General features: G+C 38.3%; 1 protein-coding gene across 1 annotated transcript in view; it reads right to left on the bottom strand.

The window, feature by feature from the left end:
* Positions 1–20,889, bottom strand: part of LOC122353556 (ephrin-A2-like) — a 110,624-nt gene that overhangs the window by 38,219 nt on the left and 51,516 nt on the right. The window lies entirely within an intron of this gene.

Here is a 20,889-nt window from a genome sequence, read left to right as displayed (position 1 = left end):
TATTGCTTCAAATCGGGAGATTAAAAATTGCCAGGAATTTGAGAAATCGCCAGCAGGATGGACTTTAATGGTTCTGGATGATGGATTGGTTCCGCTAGCGGCTGAGGGATCTCCGTTAGGCGTAAACAGATTATTTCATTAAGGCCTTTAATTGATAATAGATTGTATTGATCAAGGTTTTTATGTTTGGGCCAGAGCGGCCAACGACTTTCTTGCTTTCCTCATTGGCTGGAGATGTCAGGACGACACGGTGAGGAGCTTTTTACCTGCATCAGATGATTGGTTCAGCCTTCACATCTCATTTGACTAATGTGACACACCAGCCTGTCAGGCACTGTGCACTCTCACTCTTCTGGAAAGCTGCCAAGCATTTCTTCCACATTTGCAATTCAAGACTGTCACGAAATTAAATTCGTCCTGTTCCTCTGCGTGAAGAGGGATGTGGGAGTATTCAGTGCCATCATCGCTTTGCGAGGGTTTTTCCAGATTTCATTTCACTTGTCTGTCAGTGAAAGACTCCGAGAACGTCGCATGTGGGCATTTTCTGCGGTTAGCGCTTCATCATGGATGGAGTAACTTTGTTAAAACGTTAGAAACTATAAAAGATTTTCCGAAGATGCTCCAAAGATACTACTGAAGATAATATGGTTTTGGGTGATTTCCAGGGAACAGATACCTGCGTATATTGTTTGGATGCTAAGCGGTTACACAAGTCAAAAGAGCCCATGTGCTCTCCATGACATCATTTCCTTTTTTTCTTTCTTTCTGCATGTTTGTTGACCACATGACCTGGTTTTCCAGCCCCCCAAAAAATAATACATATACACAGACATATATATATATATATGTCTGTATATATATATATATATATATATATATATATATATATATATATATATATATATATATATATATATATATATATATATATTATATAAACATTTAGTTTATATATATACTATTACTTCAATCTTTTAAAAAGCTTTGTTATATAAATCTGCCTGATGTGAATTTTAATTCATAGAATGTGCATTTAAGTCACTGTATATATATATATATATATATATATATAGTATAAATAGCATTTTACCACACTTATGAATAAAAAGATCCATCATCCTCACTGTACAAAACAAATGAATTAATCTAGAATATGATCTAAGCGCATTATTGGTAAGTCATCTTAGAAGGTCTATCTGTATGGAAGACAAGCTTTCAAGGTTGCTTCTCCTCCCTTCTCTCTTTCTATAAGTGATCATGTATTCCTGGGCAGGATCTCCTCTAGTGTCTGAGTGCCAGTGGGTAAATGTGGATCAAACATAGACATCTATCGAGGTCTCTACCTGCGGCACCCGCCAACTGCCACTGTCACAGGCCACCGAGAACACCCGCTACACCTCGTCAAGAAATGTAAAAATAAATCCATTCATTTCCACATCAAAGCCAGAACTGTCGTCTGTCCTCACTAGCAGAGCTTGGCAGGTTGAACTTGCCTCTTGGCAAGGTACTCGGGGTTCATTTTTCCATTAGGCCTTCACTCAAGGACAGGTAAACTCTGCTCTTGTTTGTTTGAAAGATTATTTTGGCTTGAGGTTTTTAGACGCATGATGGGACAACTTTGTAAATAGAGTTTCCTGACCTTTCAAACTTTCCTGATTATGTCTTTAGTGTTGCAGTTTAATTAGGAGTGTTTGCTAAGGCAATTATCACTAATAATATTGCATATAATTATGGTTAGGGATCTGAACAAACTGGAAGACCCAGATATTAAGCTTTGGATTGCATCTTATCCCATGCTTTCTGTGGCTCAGACAATTTTCTTAACCACAAAGTATACTTCCTGTTTTGCAAAAGTGTTTATATTTGTGTAAAGGATAACAAAATTGGACAGACCCGTATAGAATATTAAAAATGAGCCACATAAAGGGACTCATTACAGTAAACTACACCAGCAACCACCCATAATGCCCTATCAATAAAAAAAAAAATATATATATATATATATATATATATATATATATATATATATATATATATATATATATATATGCACATGCATACACACAATATATATGTATATATACATACATACATACATATTTGGAAAATATTTACATGCATATATATATATATATATATATATATATATATATATATATATATATATATATATATATATATATATATATACAGACAGACTTAATTCTTAATTATCTGTCTATGTTTGTGTCTGGCTTTCAGATTTGTGAGTTTGCTTGTCTCTGGCTTTCTGATTTATAGCCAAGGAGGATTCTGTGAATTTCTCAGATTTTCACTTAATTTAGTCAATTTCCATATTCAAATTGCAATTAGACATCCTGTGCAATACCTCAATTCAAACCCACAAATCAAATTCTGAATGGACCACCATCCTGACGCCCCGATAACCAGCAGCAGCACTGAAGCATCATGCCGGCTTTTGCAGACGCAAGCATCATCCACATTTTCAGAAAATGTTGCAATTCTTTTCTCTGAACGTCCGCTCCTCATTGTTAACATCGGTACTGACAACCCACTGCGCTGAAAACCCAAATCTGGACAGCAGTGATCATGTATTAATTCCCAAGGCCTCTTGGGTTGTTGATCCCTGAGGCACTAGACTGCCACGATACATCAGAATCAAACTCACTGACGGCCCGCTCCGACCCATAGCACCCAACAGCAAAAGGCTAAAGGTTAGCATGTAGCTAACATACACAAACGCACATCTGTCACGAAGCAGACAAAACATTTACCCGGACCTTCTAAAACGGTAGCAAGGCTCGTGTAAACAGTTGACTTGCAGGGGTTGAGAGTGTGTATGTGGAAGTGTGTCCCACAAAGCGGGCCCTCCTCCATGTGGCGGCAGGGACTGTGCCTAGCCATGTGCAGAGAGGCGCTGATGGCAGAATGGGGAGGTGCATCCGTGACGGACGCGCCCTCTGCGTGTGATGGACTGTCAGCGGGAAGGTGGGTCGGTCGGCGGCAGGAAGGACCCTGCCAGTTGAGACTGACTGATGTGGCGGGGGGTGACGAAGCGTTGGTGGCTGCCAGCTTTGGTGGGTATCCAAGAGTGGCACACCTATCAAGGCAGGTAGGAGGGTGGCCACATCCGACAGTCCTGAGCTTCAACTGCCTATCAAGGTGAAGCAGGTGTACATGTCACAATGGCTGACTGAGATTGGCCAACGATCCCAGCGTGCGTATGTGGGAAGGGAAGGAAGTCTGTCAGAACGCAGCGTGGCTCACTCACCCTCTCTCCAGCTGTCACCTCAAATCTGGATCTGTCATACCTGTTTACACACTTGACACCTTATTACTGGGCAGCAATCGAAGCCCGAGGGTCCAGCTCCGTTGGTTTAAAATCGCTCGTCCTCATTCATCTCTGATTTATCGACTAAACATTCACACTGATACTCTGCTACATCCGCTCGAATGACGGGCTGCGGAGTCAGAGGCACAAGATGCTGTGTGCTTTATGTTTGCACACTAATAAAAATAATGGTTCCAAAACCTTCCCCTTTTTTCAGAGAAACATACAATGAATAGTATTTCATACTATAAGTTAAGATTTTAAAGGCGTTTTTTTTTTTTTTTTTTTTTTGCAGTGATGCCTTTTCTTTCCCAAAGAACATCAGTTCTTAAATTAATCACATTTTCAATCTAAGGGACTTTTTTTCATTATAAAGAGCCTTAAATGATTCATAAACTGCTTTTAATTGACTGCTGTCACGTTAAAATATCAGTTTACCACAAAATTTTAATTATGTCTTTATTTATTCACCCTCATGTTGTTCTAAACCTGTATGACTTTCTTTATTTTTTGGAAGTCTTAGGAAAGCAGTGGACACCAGAATTGTTTTGTTACCAACATACTTCAAAATATCTTCTTTTATGTTCCACAGAAGAAATTGCCAAGTTAACAACACAGCATTCTTCCTACAAAAATACAAATAAATAAATATTCTTAATATATATTTTGCATGATTGCCTTGTTAAATGGTCTAAAAGTCATTAAAATTAAGATTTGCTTGAGATGCAACACTGTTCAAGATTTTAAAATGTCTGCATTGGTATAAAAATCATTTCTTTACTTGTTTTAAGTATAAAAGAGTTCAACAAAATACAAAAGCATACAAAAGTGGGTAAAACATATTATTTTTAATTAGTGTGAACTACTTTTTTTGAGAATATTTATTTGAAAGACTGAAAATGTATTTGCTCTCTCAGCTCATCCACCATCTTGAATGACTTTTTTTGGACAGTGCTCATCACAATGCATTGTGGGATTTCCCTCTCCACAAAGCATGTGTGTGATGCTGCCAAAACAAGTTATCTGGGAAGGTAGCGTTTGCGTCGAGCGCACATCTACGACGCTGTCTAAATAGACAGCAAGGCACTGTAATGGAACTAATGCGCATAACGGCAACGTCATTATCATTAGATTTAAATATTTATGAGCAGATGTGGCGAACAACATCGAGCTTTACACTTCTGATTTAGTTTTTAATCTAATATGCTACTAAAGCCTGCAGGTGAGTGTGTGGAGACATTCGGGGGGGAGAGCGAGCGCTGATCACTCAGGAGTGTTTGTGGACAAAACGTGCGAGCCCATGACAGGAAGCACCTTGCGGGCAGGTTTGACTGACAGTACAGGTCACCCTACGTCTGGATCAATCAGAGCTGCTGAGGAGAGAGGGAGGTGTGGGACTCAAGGGGAGAAAGTGGGGTGCTTTGCTCCCCAATCTGAGGGTCTGTCTGTCGGAGCGCCGGCCCTGGACGAGGCCGACGCCTGCTGCTCGTCAGCTCGTGGGCAACACATGGTGGAGTCAGCAGCCATTAATGCCAGTCAGCTCGCATTAGCAACCTCTCTCGCCTTAGACGGATGCAAATATGGGACGCGGAGATAATGCCACATGCTGAGTCCTAAATTAACATTTTGCCATTCTTACTAATGGGGGGTGGATGAATTTCAGTTTTATTTTTTTACTGGCAACGACTAGTATTTTTATTAAAAAACGTTCTTGTCCTTATGAGAGAGGGGTTATTTTAGTTGTTTTCCCCCCTGCATATTAATGCCAAACTTGTGCAACTTTCGGCATCATTTTTTAGCTAGTCTCCGTCTCTCGGTGAAACCGCACCTGTCACAAAAACGTAAAGAAGACCTGTCGTGATTCAGCTCTTCGTTTATTTGTTTTAGGGGCTAAATGTGATGAATATTTCACGTATGTGTCATCACAAGGAGTTCTGGAGAAAACAACTTCAGGCAGCTTACGATGAGGTAAAAGTTAGAAGATGTGCAAGCTGGGTCACATGGTTTGTGCGTCACCAATTTCAATTGCTCACCTATCCAGCGATGGCCAGATGCTTAAAATTTAGGCCCCATGTTATGCCAAACACAATTTTGACTTGTATTTGGCACTAACAATATGATTTTAGTGTTATAGTATTTAGTATTATTTTATTTTTAGTTAAAATTGTGTTGTTTCTGTCTACATTGTTACTTTTTCTTTTTCATTTTACTTTATTTAAAGTTATTTTAGGACTTCAACAAATCATTGAGAAAATGTGAAACGTTGGCAGCTAGTTAAAATAAAATATGATATAATAATTAATTAGACTGTATTTTATTTAAAATAATGCTATTATTATATTTTTACACTCAGGTTTTAGTTGTTTAGTTCATTGGATAACATCTTTACAAACATAAATATTCATATGGATGGATGGATGGATGGATGGATGGATGGATGGATGGATACCACAACTAAAATGATAAATGGTTGGTTTAAGTTTGATAGCTTGATACTGTCTCTGATCTCTGGCTTACATCGCAACACTGTGTCTGAATCACAACCATACAATACTCCTTTTTCTCTGTGAGAGGAGAGAAACACCACAAAACCAAGACAGGGCTTCAAAAGAGGCACATCTTTAACAATCCTTGAGACGCTGTCAGTCTTAAGCACATCTAAAGAGACTCTGCCTTCAAAAGCCAATCACGTGAATCCGCTGATTCAACGAGGTGCGTTGTGATAACCAGTATGAATAATAAAAAACCAAATAAACCAGTTAATAAAACACACTGCGCCTCGGCTTCTTTCCTGTAAAGGACTGAAAGACATGGCGGACGAGCGATAAAACAACAAAATCCAAAACCCTGCGAGGGACGTCCTCACCCTGACACGTTTTGGACAAGATCAGGGACGAGGAGGGGGGTCTCCCCTGCATTTCTTGTTCATCAATTTCCATTTCATTAAAAAGGCTTATGAAAATATGCTCTAATCTTCCAAGAACACACAAAAAGCTTTGAGGTTCACAGCCCCGTTTTTGTCTTTAAGCAGATTGGGAGGGGAGAGAAGCTTTTTGTCAAGTTTCTAAAGAGCCCCGAAGCCCTCGTGCGCAGTAATGGATGCTGTTCCACAGGTAAAGAGTTTCCATTAAGCATCGAAAATAATTTAATAAAATCCTACCGATGGCTTTCACTCGAAGCCTGTTTTGGGTAATAAGATGAGATGCATTCTCCTTTAATATCAGCTCGTGTCTGATGCCTCAGAGCCCTGCCGTCAGACTCACACCGCTCACCCGTGGCCAATTAGTGGAACATCAGGTGTCCGCGGAGGCCCCGTCCCTGTCCGGGTTCGGTTTCCTCCGGAGTCACACGTGAGATCTCAACACGGCTCAGGCCGGCTGTTCAAACATCTCCGCTCACTCCCACAATGCACCGCAGGACCATCACCCCGTACACTAGAGATGTTACCCAGGGGCCTCATAAAGAGAGATGTTTGAGAAAGAAAGGATCCCAGTTGGAAACGACGTTCTTCCACCTCTCCGAAAGTCAGAGTGACAATAACCCAAATGGATACATTACGATAATTAGAGACGTTTCATCTCTAGCGTCTCTGGAGGCGACGCGAGTGTGTGTTCGATGTAGGTTGTTGTTGTGCGTCGAGGGGCGTGGGTGTACTTAAATCAAACTACAAAAACCAAATCAAATCAATCTGCATGGTTCACGAGATATATACAAAAATAACATGCACTCCAATTAAAGTCAATATCAAATGGCCGTAATGGAGGGTAATTTCGGTTGGAGACAGAATGCAAGGGGGCCCAGAATAATGAACCAAACGTAAACAGCTAAAATTACCTGAGCAACAATTTGGCCACCCAGCCTCAAACCGCTGCTCTCTGATGACTCGTGCAGATACACTGCGGTGGAAAATAAATAGTACATTTTCCCATTATTGTAATATGTTTACATGGAGTAAACATTAGGAGATAGCTCAGAGTACAATGTTAATCACCGCTGGTCATGATGTAATGAAAAGATGCGCACTCGGAGCAAAAGCACATTGGCCAAAAATCTGCCGTCCTTTACTTCTAAAACAAAAGAAAATTGGCCTATCAAAGAGACTCTTAATTATTTCATGTCTGTTTGTATTATGGATTACATAATATAAACGGTCTCCCAAATGGACAGAGAATTTTAATTTAATACAAAACGTGCACGTTTTCATACATAAAATGCATGCCGATATTGAGCGGCTTTTTTTTTTACTCTGGATTAATCACAGCAGAAATAAACACTTGAACCTGGTTAATAAGTCTGCATGTTCTGCGTCTCTGTCTGAATGAGTGGCATAATTTCATCTGACACACAAACTCAAACACTCCTGATACTTGAGGTGTCTTCAGCAACTGCATCTTAATATATGAAACATATGAACTTCATCTCCAGAGCTACTCTGACAGTCAGTAGCTTCATACAATTTTATTTAAGAAATTGTACCATAAAAAATCTTCACGACAAACCTCTAAAACATGAAGACATTATGGCAGAAATATATTACTATTACATACTGTACTATACTGCTTGAGGGCTAAATTCAGTAAACAGTATTTCAAAGCAAAAACCTGCACCTTATTCACCAATTACTAAGCAAGGTATTATATGCACTGCAATTGTATATAGTTCATATTTTCCATATTGTCCAAAGTTGTTTTGGACCCCACTGATATTTCTGGTTACACTTTATTTTAAGGTGTCCTTGTTACAGTGTAGTTATACATTTAAGTACTAAGTAATATTAATTAACTACATGTACTTGCTGTAGTAAGGTCATGATGAGGGTTTGTCTTAGGGTTACTTGAATGTAATAATGAATAAATACTTGTTATTACTATAGTAGCTACAGGTACATGTACAGTAGCGTGCAACAAGTGCATTTTAAAATAAAGCATTATGGTGAACTGTACCTTTAAGTAATAGAAATTACTGTTGAAGGCCACCTATGGCCGGCCTGGGCGCCTCTGGTTCTGTGAGCTCAAACAGCATTTGATTATCAGACTGAGAGTTTGCAGGCATGTTTCGCACAACAGAACGGCGAATGTCCTGTAATCTGTGCTGTGTCCCTGTGCCACCTGTATCTGCACACACTTCATCCTTCTTTTGTTGGAACTCATTCCAACAGGACACACATGGGATGTGGGACACTGGCACTCAGACAGCAGTATGCTGCCCTGTTCTCCATCCATCCAGTCTGTTGATATATTAGTCACAATACTGTCGATAAAGCCTTCTATGTTCAAATCTGATTCTGCTCTGCTTGATTGTAACATAATCTGTAACATTCAGTTCATTTCAATTCAAACCTGACCTTTTATGTTCTATTTTCTTCTTGCCTAATCTGTTCTTTGTACTTCGCTATTAATGTTTCATTCTATTAAATTCAGTCCTGTTCTACTCACAAATTCTATTTTGTTCTAGACTATTCTCTTGTGTTAAACTACTATTTGTTTAATTTTTCAGGCATGACCTATTTTATTTCTAATCTCCTGTATTCTATTCCATTCAGTTCTGTTTTAGACTGTTATCTTGTATTCTGAATTAACCGCTTTATCATTTTCTGTTAGATCATGTTCTACTCGAATATTTCATTTTCTATTTCTATTATTTATTTTCCATTTTCTTCTAACCTTATTTGTTCCTTTATATTCCATTCTGAACTGATCTGTTCTGTTTTATTAAGAATAGAATAAATCTGTATTTTATTCTACTACAAATTACATTACGAGTTCAGTTGGTTCACATCTGTTTTGTTCTAGAACATTCTAATGCATCTTATTCGGTTCCGTTACTTCTACTTTAGACAAATATATTCTATTCATTTCACATTCATACAGCTAAATGATATATTATATGTTCTTCTGAGTTCAGTTTTAACCTGTTTTCATTCCATTCCATTCAGTTCCATTCTGCTCTACTAATAAATTCTTCTGTTGTAGACTTATTCTAGTTTTCACTCCTGATATTTCTTTTTCACCCTGGAATTATCTATTATATTCAGTTGTGTTTTATACTGAACTTTACTATATACTATGCTATTAAATCCAGTTTTATTCTACTACTTTATTCTACTTCTTCTACTAATTCTATTAATCTACTCTAAAAAGTTCAGTACTGTATTTTTCGTCTTCTTGACTGACTAATTCCATAAAGTTCTGACTGGTTCTCACCTACTGAGTTACTCAGTTCTGTTCTACTACTTTTTTGCATGTTAAGTAAATAATGTACCAACATCTCATCACTGGAAAAATCTGTATCAGAGAGATAAATTCTGAATTTGAATGTACGTTCACATCACCGTCACACACTGTTCGTCCTAAATAATTGGTAAGACCTACTGGGGTAGTGAATATTTATGCTATTCAAATCCCCATTCACAGAAAGCTCACGTCTACATGTGCGGTTGCATTGCATCTATAATTGGATCATACAAAAGACACTTATAGCGTTTATTTACACTTTATCTTTTGTAGACCTTTGTGATGAATTACACTAACAGAGCTCCGTGCACCAGCACGTATCTCATCTACAGGACACGGTTACAATTCCACACAGGAAGTTCTCCTGCACTCGCACTGGTTCCTTGAGACAAAATTAGGCCACTGTGATTGCCTGATCCACGTTCTCCTCTGTACAAGAGGACAGAGTCGAAAAACACGAAGAAAAAAATCTTGGAGCCCAGGGCAATCATGGAAGAGTAAAACACATACAGCCATCCCATACACACACACACACACACACACACGTTCACTTCATGAGGATGACAGGCTCCTTTGCTCAATTCTGTTTGTGAGTTCTCTCTCGCCGCATTTCTCCACGAGCAGCAGATGAAAGAGCAGGATGCTCCAGTGTGAGCCTCCCACGGGCCCCTGAAAACGTCAATACACTCTCCTGCAACACATCTGAAGCAAGATACACACACATACACGCTTACACACACAAACAACGGGGAGAGATCTCCAGCAACCACATACCACAAACATGAGACATTTTCATACGCTTTTTTATATCAATAAACAACTGATCCTGACAAGTATGAAATTCCAAGTGAGGGGGGGGTGTTCTCGTACAGATTCTTGGTTAATTCACTTCAGATTTTTTTTTCTTTTTTGATATATGTGAGCATGTGTGCCAAAAGAATCAAAACACCCATCTGTTAACACAGGATGACTGTAACAACACAAAATCCAGGGAAATGAAGGGTTAACAGTCAAAATAAATGCCTTTGTTCATACTTACTTTTACTGTCTTTCAGAGTTGTACAGTGTTCCAGATATTAAAAAAGCAATACCAAACATTTAAAGCGCTGCAATATTATCATTTTGTACAAATATGGAGTCTCTACACATAAGGTGTAAATAATAATACTACCATGGTAATAATTGCGTTTATATAATAATTAATAAATTAATAATATTTATAATTATTTTATTAATAATTATATTATTTATTATTTATATAAAAATACTCATGTCTTGGACATGCGGGATATAATTTTACATTTTTTTGGTATTCAATAATTTTATATATATATATATATATATATATATATATATATATATATATATATATATATATATATATATAATTATTTATATAACAAACACAACACAACATAACATAACAAACGGTTTTTCCTCTGTTCTGATTATAAAAGGAAACAAAACATTTGATTATTTTGAGCCACAAAAACTAGAGCCAAGACCTAACAAAGATTTTCTTCTTCTTCTTTTTGTAATTATTTGCAGCCTAAAGTTTCGATAGTGAGGTATCAAAGGCAAGTATTGTACCAAAGCCAAAATGTTGGTCTTGCTCCAACCCAACTGTCTATTGGCTCTAGATTTGATGGTTGAGTCTCAGTCTTCGTTGATGTTTAGACTCTGAAGCTCAGGGTTGCTAATGCAGAGCATGGCAGATCTAGTGATCTGGTACTACTGGGGTAATGAGCTTGGCTAATGAGACGACGCTGTCTGCTTGGCCCTCTCTGAAGAGAACTCCCATCTGCCCGCTGGAGACTCGGGCTCCCACAGCCCTTGTATCTGGCGTTTCCTCAAGTGGATGGTGACACATTGCCTTCTGCCATCTGCCCTGTGTGCCACGATCTCCCTTCTCCACACCTTCACACCAGTGTTTGTGTCTGAATGTGCGCATGGTTTCTTTGTGTGTATGTTAATAAAGCCAAGTGCATGCCACAAGACAAAAGCTTGTCATCCTCCTTACATTTAAAAACATACAGAGCAAAACCCTGCATATTATTCGTTACATGCAGTCCAGTTAACCAGGTGCAATCTACATGAGTACAGTAAAGGGCTTAATGCTTATATATAATGAATATATATGTTAAATGATGTCCTCATGTCCAAATATCAACCAGGAAAAAACTACATCAACAAATATATGCATATGTGTGGACATATTTTGAAATGTATATGCTTACTATCTCTAGCAGATTAGATATGCACTCTTACACCATATTACAATACAAACACTGTCAACAGTCAATTATAGGCAATCTTGTTGTGTAAATGTGCAGTGTTCATTGATTACCGCTCTGAAACGGCTAATCTGTAAAACACAAAACAGCACGGAATTTATCATCATCATTGCTTTTTCCTAATAACATTCTTCACGTTTCCTATTAAGACATCTCAAAATGTTGTTTGCAATACTCCAAAAAGATGTTTGCACTACTCCAAATTTCATGAAGCTTATTTCAATTATTCCGCAATTCATTTTACAATTCACACATATCTTTGTTTAGTTGCGAATGTGAGTAAAGCTTCTGGAGCTTGGTGCTGATGCGATCGTCATAGTGACAACAGCCAATCACGTGAATTTTCTGGTGTTGCATGAACGCGATTGGCTAGCATCTACACCAGAAAAGTTTTCAACTTCTGCCATGAGCAACAGACCTAACGCAATGCAATGGACCAACAATTCAGTTCAGCAAAGCTTGCTGTCACACTGAAGCCTCATGGCTGTTTTTGAAGAGAACCATAAAGCTTGTAAGATTGAATGTATGCACGTTTTAAAAATTATTGTCAAATAGTCAAAACTGATTACAATATACTGTTGCACCACATGACACTTTTTTTAAGCTGAACTTTAAACCTTGTCATAAAAAGGTCAAAGATTTTTGTACAAAATTTCTGGAAGTTGGTTGCACCACATGACTTCTAAAAATCGAAAATAAATTGAACCCCACTGTTCCCCCCTGGTTTTGGTGCAGGTTTTGGCCATGGCTAGACCCCAGACTGCATGTGTAATTACGTTTATCTAGAAGATTCTATCCGCAGGACCCAGGTTCTCGCTCAAGGCCACTGTGACATTCAGGTCTTTCATTGTAAAAAACAAGTGGATCTTATCTGATTCTGAGGGACTCAAAAGCGAGAAAATATATAAAATATATTACCTGCTGTTGAAAGGGGCTTTTCTTCACATGAATCAAGCCTTAGTGTTGCACTGGAGACCTTTTGAGGAAAGGACCGCCAGGCTGACCCTAGCAGCCTCTGTGATTTACAAGCTTCCAGTGGACAAGAGCTCCTTCAGGGGTCCCGAAGGGGCCAGGACCTGCCTTTTGTATGCCTGACAATTAATTATCCCACAGCTAATAATGTGCTCTCACCTACTGGGAAAGGGCCCAGGGTGGGCAGCAGGGCCTGAAAGAGGTCAGCAACATTTCAGACACCAAACAGGTGTCATGGCAACTTCCCTTCCCTAAAAATAAAAAAAAAAAAAAACGAAAATGCCCTGCCACCTCCAATCTAAGCTGGGAACTTGGGTAGAAACTAGCTATGAATTTTGTCATCCAAAGAGACCGTGTGGTCAAAAATCATTATCAATGTCTGATATTCCTTAAAGAAAAAGGGACAATTACTATAAATTTTCTTCAAATTAAATCAAACTTTTAGGCTGTAGGTTTGTCGTGAAGATCTTTTAGTTATAGTGTGTTGGTAGGTTTTTCTGAAATGAAATGGTGCTTTGGAAATTAAGTTTCATGTGTGTTCATGTCTCTTATATTTAGACATAGATGCTTAAAAGACTTCAGAGCGTCACGTGTGTTTGGTTTTATGTTGTAGATGAAACTGCGCCTCTCAGACTTACTATATGCACCTACTGTCACAATTTTACTGCTGGTTAGATTTATTCATTTTGAGTAAAAATATCCATGGCTGATGATCAATATTACTGACACAAGATATAAGATATATCACCCAGCTTTTTGCTTTTTTTTTTTTTTTTCTTTACTTCATTTATTATTAGTTTGTTCAATTTACACTTGGGATCCAAACCTGAGAAAATACTGTTTTGCACCGAGGCTACGAGAAAAGCCCAACTCTAGCGTGAGGCTGTAGGTTAAATTTAAACCCTTTGCATTTTTTGTACCCAGACACTCTCTCACCAAAGCTTCAGGTTTCATAAAGCATGCACTCTGCACAGCACATACCACAATTGCTGGAAATTACATGGCTGTTTGATTTGGATGATTTGGAAGCTCTGAGGGGGCCGGCTGAGATGGTGGGTGCGGGTGAGGAGGTGCTGTCGAGGGGGGAACTAGAGCCATTAACCACAGCCAGATTTTCCCAATTACAAGTCTCCATCAAAGACGTTGTTGTGTGCCAGCATAGCGTGAGCTAAATGGATGATTTACACTTTTCCCTGTCACTTTACATCGGTTGACAATTAGGCCTTGTCTTAGCCCATGTTTGAGTTCCACAAAAGCACACGTCAAGTCAAACTCATTTTTTCAGCTTTTTTTTTTCAACACACACCAAAACAGACCCCTGAGAGCTGCTGAAAAGGCTCCAGCCTTAAACAGAAGTTTTATGATGGACTGACAGCAATTTTTTTCCACAAATGCTAATAAGTGTTGGAGCTCTCAGCTGCCTTGGATGGAAATAAGAGGAGCTATGGCCAGAGTAAGTAGATGATGTTTTCTGACCTGTATGAGAAAACAAACACGTTCTCAACAAAAGAGGTTCACTGAATCATTGCAAGTTTCTTCAATTTGCCGTTTCAAAACCAAAAAGAGAGTCTAGCAAACATTCACTTTCAGCACAAAGAGCCTCCAGCTCCAAGAAGACCAGCACACATTGAACTCATGCAGTCTACTTCTGCTGTTTCTTTAGCTATGTTCTTAATTTTTCATATTTTGTTGGACTATATGAAAATTACATTAAAACTAAAAATTACTTTTTTTTTAACAAATGCTATACACATGTAGATTTTATTGCTGTGTCCAAAACCCTGACTTTGAAGGTTAAACTAAACAAATACATTATAAAACTGTTAAATTATAATAGCAAGTTTTAGTAATTGAATTAATATGCTCTTTGCTCCGAATCATTGCAAGTCAGTAAAGAGCTTGATATGAAATATGACATATGATGTCAAGTATCACTTTTGACCTCAATATTTTTTTTTCCAGTAATTATGTAATTTTGTCAAATAATGGAAAAAGTGTGAAAACATTGTGTAATAGAGTGTATTTAGGACATATCAAATGTATGCGGTAAAATTAGCTTTGGCAAGTTGACCATATCATTCCAAAAATGTCATTTCAACCACTAAAAATACATTTTGAGGTAATCTGAGACGCAAATGACTTTGTGGTGGAAATGTTGTGGAAAAGTGCCTATAGTTGAAGAAAGGCTTGTATTCGATGGGAATAGCAACATAGACAAAGTATATGCTCAAAATGGAATAGGAGCTCAGTGATCCGTATTTATTACATTTCTGGAAGCTTTCCCAAAAAGAGTAAATGGCAAATGTTTGGACGGCATCACGGATCTCTTGTCAAGCAGTTTGACAATTGCAAAAGCAGAGAAGATTTTAATTAGACAAAAAAATAAGCGGAACTGCCTAAGAAAACACAGTCAAAGGAACTCGACAGGGGTCTGACATCTTTATTTTAGACTGGAGCCGCTCCTGCGTACTCAACCTGGGGTGTGATAAAATAACTGTGTTTATTTCACTTTACAAGCAACAAAGCCTGAAGTGAACATGAACCCCTTCCAGCCCTCTGCCCATAATAACGCCTGACACAACCACACAAACTCGGTCTCTCATTAAGTAGTGCGGCATTTCTGCACAGGCGAATTAGTGGCCCTGCACCTCTGCTGTCAGTCTTTGTTTAATGATGTTTTGTGTTCATGTTACACACAGACGGTGGGAGATATGCAACTGAGAGAGTCCTCGTTAAGGAAGCGAGCAACTCAATTACCGCAGTCAGAGAGCGCGGCCTAGTAACCGCAACCCAGGAGAACCCGTGACCCCAAGTCGGCTCCGAGCCAATCCGAGGCCTCACAAGGCTTCTACCCTCAAAAAATTAGTCTAAGCTATGCCGCCGCTAACTTATCGCAGCCATGCATCTGTGCCTTAGCGGCCACCTCCATTCCCAAGATTCCCAGACATCTGCCGAGGGGGAGACGGGCACCGCGTGAGCCCCACAAGCTGTTTAACCCGCCCTACAGCCGTGACCAATTGATTGCGTGAAGCGGGCTGGGACGCCTCCTCCTCTTCTACGTGTGGGCGGGGTTAAGAAAGGGGGAGAGCAAACGCCCTTTGAGAATCCCAGCATGCAGTCAGGTCAGGCCTTGTCTGAAACCCCCTCACTTTGGCTACGCCGCTGCGGGTATGCTTCTGGACCGCTTTCTTTTCCGTTCACTCCAGCCGTCCCGCCCCCCTTTCCCAATCCATTTGTTTGCGTAAATAAATGAACGGCCAACAAGCGGGACAATCCGGTTCACATTCTCTCCTATTTTTCATGTGTGCTGGTGAATGCGAGGCAGGTCTGAATGGGGCAGTAGCCCATAAAAAAAAAAGATTTTCACAGAAAGTGTAGAGGTTTGACTCCTTAGAGAGGTGCTCTCCCATTGAGTTCTTCAAAAACCGGCCCACATACAGACAGCATCTGTCAATTCTGAGGCGGTGAAAATCGATCCAAGCAACTGAAAGGAGCAGGTTAAGAAAATGTCGCTTGGTTCTGATTTAGGGCCAGACGCAAACACATCTTTTTCTTGCAAATACCTCTTTTTTTTTTCCTGGGAAAGAATTTGTGGAGCTTGGCCGTAAAACAGCTTGAGAAATTCATCTCCCATTATTGGTCATGACATTTAATTACTTAAAAAGGTTCCACATGGGCCTTCTTCAGTGTTGAATGTGATGGGCCATCAACGCATGTTCACAGCCTGGATGTTTCACCAACCCTCACACACAAGTCTCAAAAGTCGTACTTATGAGAAATAGAGTCGCAACTGTGAGGTCTGAAGTCCGAATTATAATGTCAAAAAAAACAAAAAAACATTATAAAATAAATAGTCCTGATGCGAGAAATAAAGCTGCAATTGTGAAATCTAATTTTACAGAGAAAGATATTTAGTTACAATTGTCGCAATTATGAAAAAATGGCAAATGTAAAATAAAATCACAAATCAGAGAATAAGATATTACGAGAAAATTACAGTTACAGCTGAAATGCCAAATATAAGGTTACAATGCATAAATGGTAGTGACAAAGTCACAATGAAAGACATTGAATTAAGTCGGAGCTGGAAAATCAGAATTCAAAATTATGATACATAATGACAGAACTGTAAAATATAAAGTCACAGCTGGGAGATATGAAGTCATAATTACATTAAAACTGTAGGAGGAAAATGTAACTATGGGAACTGCATTGCAACTGTAAGATATAAACAATGATAAAGACATCAAAACTGCAATTCACAAAGGAGCAATATTAAATTAATTTACTACCAATATGTTGCACGTGTGAAACAAACTGAGAGATCTGAAGTCACAATTATGGTAAATAAAATCACAAGTGTGCGATTTAGAATCACAATTACCTACACTTTTTACCTACATAATCGGGCTTCCACACAAATACCATCCACAAATGTTTTTTCAGTACTGTTACAGTAGAAAGCTGAGAAAACTGAGCTGCAGACGGTCAAGACTTTTTGAATTGCTTTAGATGACTCTTAGTGTGCGAGAAGGAGCAACTGGAAAGAAATAAATACGTCAGTCTTTATCCCAAATACTTCTGCAACTGTGAAAAAAAACAACAGTAAAACTAAACAACTTAAGCCACACAAAGGGAGAAATGGGTGGAAAGCTCACAGAACAGGCTGAAGAGAGACAGGAACGGATGGGGAGACCAATGCCCTGCCAACGTCTGATCAAACGAGACACTCAGTAAAGACTTGTCTATCAGTTCTGCTCAGCAGGTAATAAAAGTCACAGGTCAATGCCATTGATTTGTAGCCCTTCAGACGCTGAAATTCAATGCCTATAACACCTCTCTAGTGAATGACATACAGCAGTGTATTTACCAGACACCCAAACACACAAGACAAGGCTCTTGTTTTAGCCTATTCACAGTAGTAAAAAGACACTTAATGACGCACCAGTTGTGCTAAAAGTAGGGTGACCAGACAAACACTTTTTTTTGTTTTTTTCTGGTATTTCCCTGTCTGGAGCTTGCCCTGCTTTCTTTATATGCATACATATGTGTGTGTGTGTGTGTATATATATATATATATATATATATATATATATATATATATATATATATATATATATATATATATATATATATATATATCTAATAATTAATGTTTACTAACTCATGAAAATTAAAATTATATATATACATAGATATTCTTATTTTCATTTTCATGAGTTAGTGTAAACATATCATAACATAACATAGGTTGCCATGACTTACTGATCTTATCATATTTCATATTTTAAAGATTATACAAATTATAATATATAATTATTATTTAAATAAAAAAATATTATTAACTTGTTTTTGGTTTAGATTCATGCAGCACTTATTAAAATGATGAGTGTTGTTAAACAACTATTGTTACTATTTTGCATGTAAATTCCAAATAATAAATACAAAAAATGTACAATAATTATAAATCTAAAAGAATAATAAAATAATAAACATTTCAATAAACTTGCAGTACACCTTGTATTCATTTCAAAAAGCTGGCCACCTCAACTAAAAGCCTCTACATTAGACACATTGTAATTTTCCAATAATCCCTGGAAAAAAACCTGGCCACAAATCAAAAATCTTTAAGATAAAGATGATATCTGAGAATTTTTAGCTTTTAAAAGCCCTGGATAACAGCCTAATCTGAAAATAGGCCTCGATCATTTTGCCAATGGACTGGAGGATTTTCCAGTCTCAACCAGCTCCATCAGCGCTTGTATTTGCTCTCTCTCTCGGTCACTCATTTGGAATGCATGAATATTATATCCTGAAACATACACCACAGAGCAAAGGCTCTTAATGTTCTAAAGAGCACGTTCCCTCCGCTACGAGCAGCTAGATTAGCTGATCTGTATGTTCGCTCTCAGGCAAAACTCTTTAAAAATCAACAAACTATGATGTGTAGCCCAAGAGATTCATCTGTACTCCATGTGATCCCTCTTATATCGACCCCCGCTGTTCAAAGGAAACCTTTACCATGTCACAAGTTTGTCGTCTGCAGGATGCTAGCGATAGCGTAACGCAACATGGTCAGGTTAACCTTTCTCTTCTTAGTCTTTATTGGGGAACTTCACAGTAGGGATCCATTATAACAGGAAAAAACCTAAAAGAGCGGAAAACGTTGCATATTTGTGCCAGATTTCCATGAGTAATTCAATATCATCTGGGTTTTAGAAGCAGAAACGTGAGGAAAGGAGAGAAATGCCCTTACAGATTCACAGCGCCGAACACATGCCGTGTACTTTATTACATTTCAGGCCCTGGGATGGAACTATTTAACAGCATTGGGCTCTGGAAATAACATGGTTATGTTTTATTTTTCTATCTGTAGGTCATCCTGGATCTTATAACTTGGAAGAACAATTTTTAATACTTGGGTTCTGCTGAGCAGACACTATTTCTGTAGCCACTTTGCTATTTAGTTCAGCGATGAGCTCGGCCTCAAATCTGTAGAAAATTCAAATAAAGGGTCCATGTTCAGAGCGAGTGCCATTGTGTAACGCCATCCCCCTTCTTTCCTTTTTTTCTGTACTTTTTTTCAGCATATTGTGAATGTGTGTAGTGGTCAGGTTACTTTTGAAGTGTCCTGAGGTACAGTACTATGAGGGGGGCAGAGGGAGGGAAGATTTGTTCTGCTTGGGTGCATGTCTGCTGTATTCACACAACCCCTGAGGTGGCTGCCTGTCAGTCCTGGATATGGAAGGAAAATCAAAGAGGCTGGACAACAATACACCTTCTCTGAGATTCCTTATTGTGAAAAGGGCAAGGATTTTCCCCAAGTGGCATTTGCATACACCTGGAATTGGGAGAAATGCTGCAAAAATAAGAGTGAGCAAAAGTCCCTGCCAAATTGGCTAAATGATTTTCTCTCTCTCTCTCTCTCTCTCTCTCTCTCTCTCTCTCTCCTTTTTTTTTTTTTTTTGCGTATTCTATTTTCTAATTTCATGAAATTCTAATTTTCTAATTTTATGTAGCTCTGAAATAGGATTAAATATACATTTTAAAATTAAGTACAGTATTGACAATATTTAGGTATTTATTAAATGTTGCATTACTTTTTATTTATAGCAGGCACTTCTATCCAAAGTAACTTAAAAATGATTTACAATTTGTAAAAGAAACACCAATATTTGTAAAATACAATTACTGTATTTGCAATGTTTAAATATAATTCTATTTCGGTAATCCTTATCCACACACACACACACACACACACACACAGTACATATTAACTATTGAAAAATCTGGAATCAGAAGGTGAGAAATATTGAAAATTGCCTTAGCAATGCATATTACTAATCAAAAATTAAGTTTTGATATATTTACGGTAGGAAAAAAAATATGGTAGAAAAATAGATAATTTTCACCCATACAATTTATTTTGGTTATTACTACCAAATGACTTTTGTGGTCCAATGTCACATGCAATTGCAAATGCAATACAGTAAATTATACAATTTTTGTACTGGAAAAAAACACGGTTTTAATAACCTTTTGTAAGTGCTTTTCACTTCTCATTTTTCTGAGAGGGTCAATTAGCTGCATTTTATAATTTGAAGGAGTTCTAAGAAGCATAACGGGTTCTCTGTAAAAGAGATGAAGCCCGGATATAAAGACAAAGGCGGATATTTTTCCATTCTTTCACCCTGTCCTTTTCCCTTTCTTTCAGAAGAAAAAATTAGCGTCTTCTTTTTACACTTAATTCAGATAGTGAACGCCACTCCACCACCGAACCACTCAAGTGATTTTCAAATGGCTTCTAGTGAGCCAATGAAAAAGCTGCAAACTCTAAGCATGGCCAATCAGAGCAGGATTTGTGCATCCGTGTATCTGGGCGTCTGTGCCGCTGCTCTTGGCCGTTCTGGGGTTTTGCTCACACTGGGCCAGTACGTGCCCTTATCGCTAGCCTGCCACGGCAGGGATTACATGCTACAGGCTGCTGGGAGCACGGCCCTAGCCATTTTAATCCAATCACTCATTAAAATTTCATGCAAATCCCACAGACAAACAGTGT

This window comes from Puntigrus tetrazona, chromosome 11 (genome assembly GCF_018831695.1).
Source record: "Puntigrus tetrazona isolate hp1 chromosome 11, ASM1883169v1, whole genome shotgun sequence".
NCBI lineage: Eukaryota > Metazoa > Chordata > Actinopteri > Cypriniformes > Cyprinidae > Puntigrus > Puntigrus tetrazona.
The sequence above is the reverse complement of the archived record's forward strand: the minus strand, read 5'-3'. Positions and strand labels throughout refer to the sequence as shown.